Source organism: Emys orbicularis, chromosome 13 (genome assembly GCF_028017835.1).
Source record: "Emys orbicularis isolate rEmyOrb1 chromosome 13, rEmyOrb1.hap1, whole genome shotgun sequence".
Classification (NCBI taxonomy): Eukaryota; Metazoa; Chordata; order Testudines; family Emydidae; genus Emys; species Emys orbicularis.
Genome location: NC_088695.1, coordinates 13591886 through 13599265, shown reverse-complemented (window position 1 = coordinate 13599265; position 7380 = coordinate 13591886).

The window sequence follows — 7380 nt, the reverse complement described above, 5'->3', positions numbered from 1 at the left end:
AAGCTCCATAAAATCCTGCAATAGTACATAAATATTTTTAATACAGCAAACTCCAGAGATATTTACCTTAATTCAATAAGGTTTAAGGTAATTCATTAGGGTTTGTGTAGGATGTTACAGGACACTTTCATATCTGTCACGGTGACAGTGTCTCAACCTTTTACTGCACTTACTGGACTTAGTGAAACCTCAGATGTTCACATAAATATTCACATAATGTCCAGTCTTGCAAAAGGCTTACTCCAGTGAACAGATAGAACAAACAAGTAATTAAAATTAAGTGTGAGTCTGGGCCACTGTCATCACTGTGAATCTATCTGCAGGATTGGGGTCATACACAATGTTTTTTGAGCTCAAACCTGCAGGTGGTCTAAAAGTGAGAGTCCTGCTATCCTCAGCTGGATATCTACATGCAGAAAGGCTATGGGGATCTGTCTATTTAGTCTAAACACTCACGTGCATGCAATACCATTTCTATAGAGAAGAAGAAATGCACAAAAAAAAGAATAGCTGAATGGAAGCAGCCCATTCAGTCAGGTTTTTCTTTCTTTCTTTCTTTCTTTCTTTCTTTCTTTCTTTCTTTCTTTCTTTCTTTCTTTCTTTCTTTCTTTAGAATCTGTATAAGACGATGGGGGTGATTTGGTGCAGCAGTGTTGGGATGGTTTTCCATGCATATGCAGATGGTATGAAAAGACACATGATTCAACTGTGGAACTCCTTGCCACAAGCATACACTGAGAACATAAATGTAGCAAAATTCAGAAAGAGATTGGGTAATAAAAATATCCAGAGTTGTTATGATTAAACATTACTGGAAGGGATATTAAATACCATGTCTATTGTGAGGTTCTTGAATCTTCCTCTGAACATCTGTTCCTGGTCACTGTCAGGAATGGGATAGCAGATTTAGATGGCAGGTCTATCTCAGCATGGCTATTTTTATGGCTCCGTGTCACAGACAATGGCATTACAAGAAGAGAGCAGTGTTCTTCAGTAGCATCCTTGTCCCAGAGATCTCAAAATACTGTATGTGCATTAATATATTAACCTCTGTAATTTATCTGTCCATTTATTTTCCTCAAATTATAGAAGATTATTACTATCAATAATCTGTTAAACACCAACCAACTAGTAGTCTTTGTGCTTAAGATAAAATTAGAGAAAGTCCATTACCCAAAGTCTTAAATATAACAAATAAAGAATCTGGAAATACCACTTCTTCTTTTATTATTATTTTATATTACAGTAAGGTGAGATTAATGCCTTGTCATGCTTGGTTCTGTACAAATGTTAGAGATCGTCAGAAAAAGAAATTTCCGTCACCCAGTAAATTCCATATTTCAACATTTGTTTTAAACCCAAAATAGGCCAGAGAGTTGAAAAATCAATGTTTTTGTGAAAGGAAAAATCGTAAAATATTTTAATGCAGAAATATCTAAACATTTGATTTTGTCCTTTTTGATTGACACAAACCATCCTTTTAAAGTGTCAATTTCATTCTCAATAAATATTTTGATTTAAAATGACATTGAGATGAGTAATTTTGTCATTTTAAATAGAAATGTCCACTCAATCTTTTTTTAAATTTCAGCTTGACATTTTGAAAGAAAATCTATCATTTCATTTTGAGAGGTCAAATTGAAATGAATTTTTTGTTTAAATTTTCCCAATGCAAAAATCAAATGTTTTACTTCAAAATTCAGATTTTCCAGCAAAAAACATTCTAACATGATGAAACCATCCTTTGAAATTGGAAAAACAATCATGGTACAAATGTTGACCAGAACTAACAAACTTAAAAGTACCCATGATTTACTGCCATGAAGAATTGACAGTACAACAGAGTGATGCTTCGTAAGCAGAACACCCTGAAAAAATGAAGACTAGAGTAGCTAAATAGAGCTACTTTTTATTTAGTAAGCGGGTTGCGAAAGTTTTGAATTTGGATAACAAAGATGGACTTTTTTTCCCCATGAAAAGAGCCCCATTGTTCGACTAGCTCTATTTATTTTGTGTGAAGAATCTGAAAGAAGAAATTCTCCCTATGAAAATGGGAGCAGCGGGTGGTGTCTTTCTTAAATGGGACAGAGAGTGCATGCCATCAGTACTAGGATGGGATGGGAAGAGTGATGGAAGTGGGCACATATATGGAATTTTGGCTGAACACACTGGACAGGGTTGGAAGAGATCAGGCTTCCATGTCTTGCTCTCCACAGACTTTCTGGCTGACCTTGGGCATGACGCTGGGACAAAGTTATTCCCATAGAATAGGAGTTGAACACCTGACTCCCTTAGACTCTTTTGAATAGCTCAACCTATCGGTTTACTCTTCATTTACCCCAGACCATATCTCTAGAAGTCAAACATTGGCAACGGGTGAATTCTAATTCTTATCTTTTTTTCACTGAGACGAGATACTCAGCTGGCATGTATCGGAGTAGCCCTGTTTATTTCAGTGGAGCTACGCTGCTTTTCACCAGCTGGGGTTCTGCATTTAAAGGTGAATTGCACTTGGGTGCAGAGTAGCAGCACCACTTCCCACTATGTTTGTGATGTCAGTGGACACTCAGCGATACACAGGGCTTTCCAACTCAACGGTGAGTGAAATTTGAGGAAAACAAAATCACTTTAGAATACGAACACTATGGTCAGAGCCCCATTTGATGTAAATCCATGTACCTACATTGACTTGATGGCACCAAGTCAATTTACACCAAGGGGTAGGTTCACAAAGGGGCATAGGGTTTGTGATGCTGAGCACTGCAATGCCTAACTTTGAAGTGCCTAAAAAATCACAGGGATTCACAAAGCCAGAGTTTGGAACCCCGGCTGCCTCCTCAACAGAACGGGAGAGATAGGTCATGTCCTAAATAAGCCAATGGGAGATGCTGAGGAGATGGGTGTGCCCTAACCACCCCAACCTTTGAAGGTGTGCATTGCCTTGATCCCCTGGAGGGAAACACTTTTTCTGCTTGAGATTTCCATCTGGGAACCCTCTAAGCCCAACTAAGGTGTATTTTGCAATAAGCCCGGGTATGGTGGTACAGAGAAGACTGAGAAGAAATTAGGATGGAAGAAGTCCCTCCTTAATATTAGCTCAGTGGTTCTGTTACTCACCCAATATGGAGGAGACCCCTGGTTCAAGGACCTGATGAGAAGAAGAGATTTAAATGGTGATTTGCCCCCTCCCATATGTGTGACCTAACCACTGGGATATGGGATATGTTGACGTGGTTCTCTCTCAATCTCTCCTGTTCTAGTCAAAGTCCCTTCATGAATCTAGCCACAGCTCGGGATCGCACCCATTGGCTCCAGTGGAGCTATGCTGATATACATGGCAGGAGATCTAGCTTAAGTATGTGTGCAAGGCTCTGGCAGGAGCTGTCCTTTATGGATGGGTTTTCTATGCATGTGCTGATGGCATAAAGAAGACACATAATTAGACAGTGGAACTTCTTGCCACAGAGAGACTGGAGATGATGTGAATGTAGGAGAGCAGGGTGAGGAGAAAGGCACTTGATCCTAATATCACAACAGAAGTAAGAAGTACTACTTGATTGGTGAGGTTGTCAGTGCAGGACAGTTGTAACAGAGGAGTGAGTTCACAGCTGAAATGGCTGATTTGATTGGGCCCACAGAAATGCAACTGGAAGGTAAAAACAGTGTTAAACCGGGCATTGAAGAAATTTATTGCCCATGGACAATTCAACAGCTGAACACAGATCCCTTTGCTCATTCTCTCCATGTAACGCAATGGGTCACATATGGCAAGGTAGCAGTCATAAGCCATGGCTGAAAGAATGAGAATTTCAGCACCAGCTGTGAGGAGGATGAAGAATATCTGAGCAATGCAGCCATTGACAAAAATAGTTTTGTGTGCTGCTAGGAAGTTCCTCAGCACATTGGGCACCGTGACCGAGGATAAATGGAAGGGTAAGAAGTAAATAGGGGTGTGAAGGTGAGAATCAGCTCTTATCACCATCATGATCACTATGTTACCACCCACAGTCATTAGGTAAATAACTAAAAACACCAAGAAGAGGAAAATCTGCAACTGTGGGTCACTGGAAAGACTCAGGAGAATAAATTCGGTCACTGTGGTTTGATTTTCCATTGATATTTTTTTCAGCGAGAGTATGACCTGTAAGACAAATAAATAAAATTAACTCAACATTAACTCATATCATAATAATGAATTGAAATGGCATGTAGAGATCATCTCTTCAGTACGATGATTATAAAGAGAGCCCTGTTCTATCCTGTAAAATAATAAGCTGGTTGGAATTTGTGTGTTCTATAGAGACAAAATGGGCCAGATACACAATGGGATTTAGGCCCCAAACTGCCACTTTAAGCACCTAAATCGCAGAATTGGGCCCCACAGGTATTCACAAAATCTCCGCCCAGCTGGGACTATGGGACAGTCTGATGCGGGCCTCGCTTATCATCTCCAAAGATAATTTTCAGCCAAAGAGTGAAAAGGACTTTAACTTGCTGCCAAGTTAAAGAAGTATGGGCTGGATGAATGGACTGTAAGGTGGATAGAAAGCTGGCTAGATCGTCGGGCTCAACAGGTAGTGATCAACGACTCCATGTCTAGTTGGCAGCCGGTTTCAAGCGGAGTGCCCCAAGGGTCGATCCTGGGGCCGGTTTTGTTTAATATCTTTATTAATGATCTGGAGGATGGTGTGGACTGCACCCTCAGCAAGTTTGCAGATGACACTAAACTGGGAGGAGTGGTAGATACACTGGAGGGTAGGGATTGGATACAGAGGGACGTAGACAAATTAGAGGATTGGGCCAAAAAAAACCTGATGAGGTTCAACAAGGACAAGTGCAGAGTCCTGCACTTAGGATGGAAGAATCCCATGCACTGCTACAGACTAGGGACCGAATGGCTAGACAACAGTTCTGCAGAAAAGGACCTAGGGGTCACAGTGGACGAGAAGCTGGATATGAGTCAACAGTATGCTCTTGTTGCCAAGAAGGCTAATGGCATTTTGGGCTGTATAAGTAGGGGCATTGCCAGCAGATCGAGGAACGTGATTGTTCCTCTTTATTCGACATTGGTGAGGCCTCATCTGTAGTACTGTGTCCAATTTTGGGCCCCGCACTACAAGAAGGATGTGGAGAAATTGGAAAGAGTCCAGCGGAGGGCAACAAAAATGATTAGGGGTCTGGAGCACATGAGTTATGAGGAGAGGCTGAGGGAACTGGGATTTTTTAGTCTCCAGAAGAGAAGAATGAGGGGGGATTTAATAGCTGTTTTCAACTACCTGAAGGGGGGTTCCAAAGAGGATGGAGCTCGGCTGTTCTCAGTGGTGACAGATGACAGAACAAGGAGCGATGGTCTCAAGTTGCAGTGGGGGAGGTCTAGGCTGGATATTAGGAAACACTATTTCACTAGGAGGGTGGTGAAGCACTGGAATGGGTTACCTAGGGAGGTGGTACAATCTCCTTCCTCAGAGGTTTTTAAGGCCCGGCTTGACAAAGCCCTGGCTGGGATGATTTAGTTGGGAATTGGTCCTGCTTTGAGCAGGGGGTTGGACTAGATGACCTCCTGAGGTCCCTTCCAACCCTAATATTCTATGATTCTATGAAGTTCATCAGCATATTAGGCACCGTGACTGAGGAATAGCATATATCAACAAAGGATAAATGGAAGAGGAAGAAGTACATGGGGTTGTGAGGGTGAGAATCAGCCCTTATCACCAGCATGATCACCATGGTTGCCAAAAGGGTCATTAGGTAGATAACTAAAAACACCAGGAAGAGGAAAATCTGCATATGTAGGTCACTGGAAAGTTACAGGAGAATACATTCAGTCACTGTGGTTTGATTTTTCATTGGCATGTATTCAGCAAAACTGTGACCTGGGAGATGAGAGAAAACAAATGAAATTAACACTTATAATAAAAGTAAATTGAAACAGCATATGCTCACAAACTGGGAAGAATTAGTAGGGGAAGCAAAAGTGGATGGGAACCTGGGAGGCAGTGACCATGAAATGGTTGAGTTCAGGATCCTGAAACAAGGAAGAAAGGAGAGCAGCAGAATATGGACTCTGGACTTCAGAAAAGCAGACTTTGACTCCCTCAGGGAACAGATGGGCAGGATCCCCTGGGAGAATAACATGAGGGGGAAAGGAGTCCAGGAGAGCTGGATGTATTTTAAAGAATCCTTATTGAGGTTGCAGGAACAAACCATCCCGATGTGAAGAAAGAATAGTAAATATGTCAGGTGACCAGCTTAGCTTAACAGTAAAATCCTTGTTCATCTTCAACACAAAAAGGAAGCGTACAAGAATTGGAAGCTTGGACAAGTGACCAGGGAGGAGCATAAATATATTGCTGAGGAATGCAGCGATGAAATCAGGAAGGCCAAATCACACTTGGAGTTGCAGCTAGCAAGAGATGTTAAGAGTAACAAGAAGGGCTTCTTCAGGTACGTTAGCAACAAGAAGAAAGTCAAGGAAAGTGTGGGAGGTGGACGAGGCTTTCTTCCAGCAACTAGCAGAAGTTACTAGATCGCAGGCCCTGGTTCTCATGGGAGACTTTAATCACCCTGATATCTGCTGGGAGAGCAATACAGCGGTGCACAGACAATCCAGGAAGTTTTTGGAAAGTGTAGGGGACAATTTCCTGGTGCAAGTGCTGGAGGAACCAACTAGGGGCAGAGCTCTTCTAGACCTGCTGCCCACAAACCGGGAAGAATTAGTAGGGGAAGCAAAAGTGGATGGGAACCTGGGAGGCAGTGACCATGAGATGGTCGAGTTAAGGATCCTGACACAAGGAAGAAAGGAGAGCAGCAGAATACGGACCCTGGACTTCAGAAAAGCAGACTTTGACTTCCTCAGGGAACTGATGGGCAGGATCCCCTGGGAGAATAACATGAGGGGGAAAGGAGTCCAGGAGAGCTGGCTGTATTTTAAAGAATCATTATTGAGGTTGCAGGAAAAATCCATCCCAATGTGTAGAAAGCACAGTAAATATGGCAGGCGACCAGCTTGCCTTAACAGTGAAATCCTTGCTGACCTTAAACACAAAAAAGAGGCTTACAAGAAGTGGAAGATGGGACAAATGACCAGGGAGAAGTATAAAAATATTGCTCAGGCATGCAGGAGTGAAATCAGGAAGGCCAAATCACACTTGGAGTTGCAGCTAGCAAGAGATGTTAAGAGTAACAAGAAGGGTTTCTTCAGTTATGTTAGCAACAAGAAGAAAGTCAAGGAAAGTGTGGGCCCCTTACTGAATGAGGAAGGCAAACTAGTAACAGAGGATGTGAAAAAAGCTAATGTACTCAATGATTTTTTTGCCTCTGTCTTCACGAACAAGGTCAGCTCCCAGACTGCTGCACTGGGCAGCACAGTATGGGGAGAAG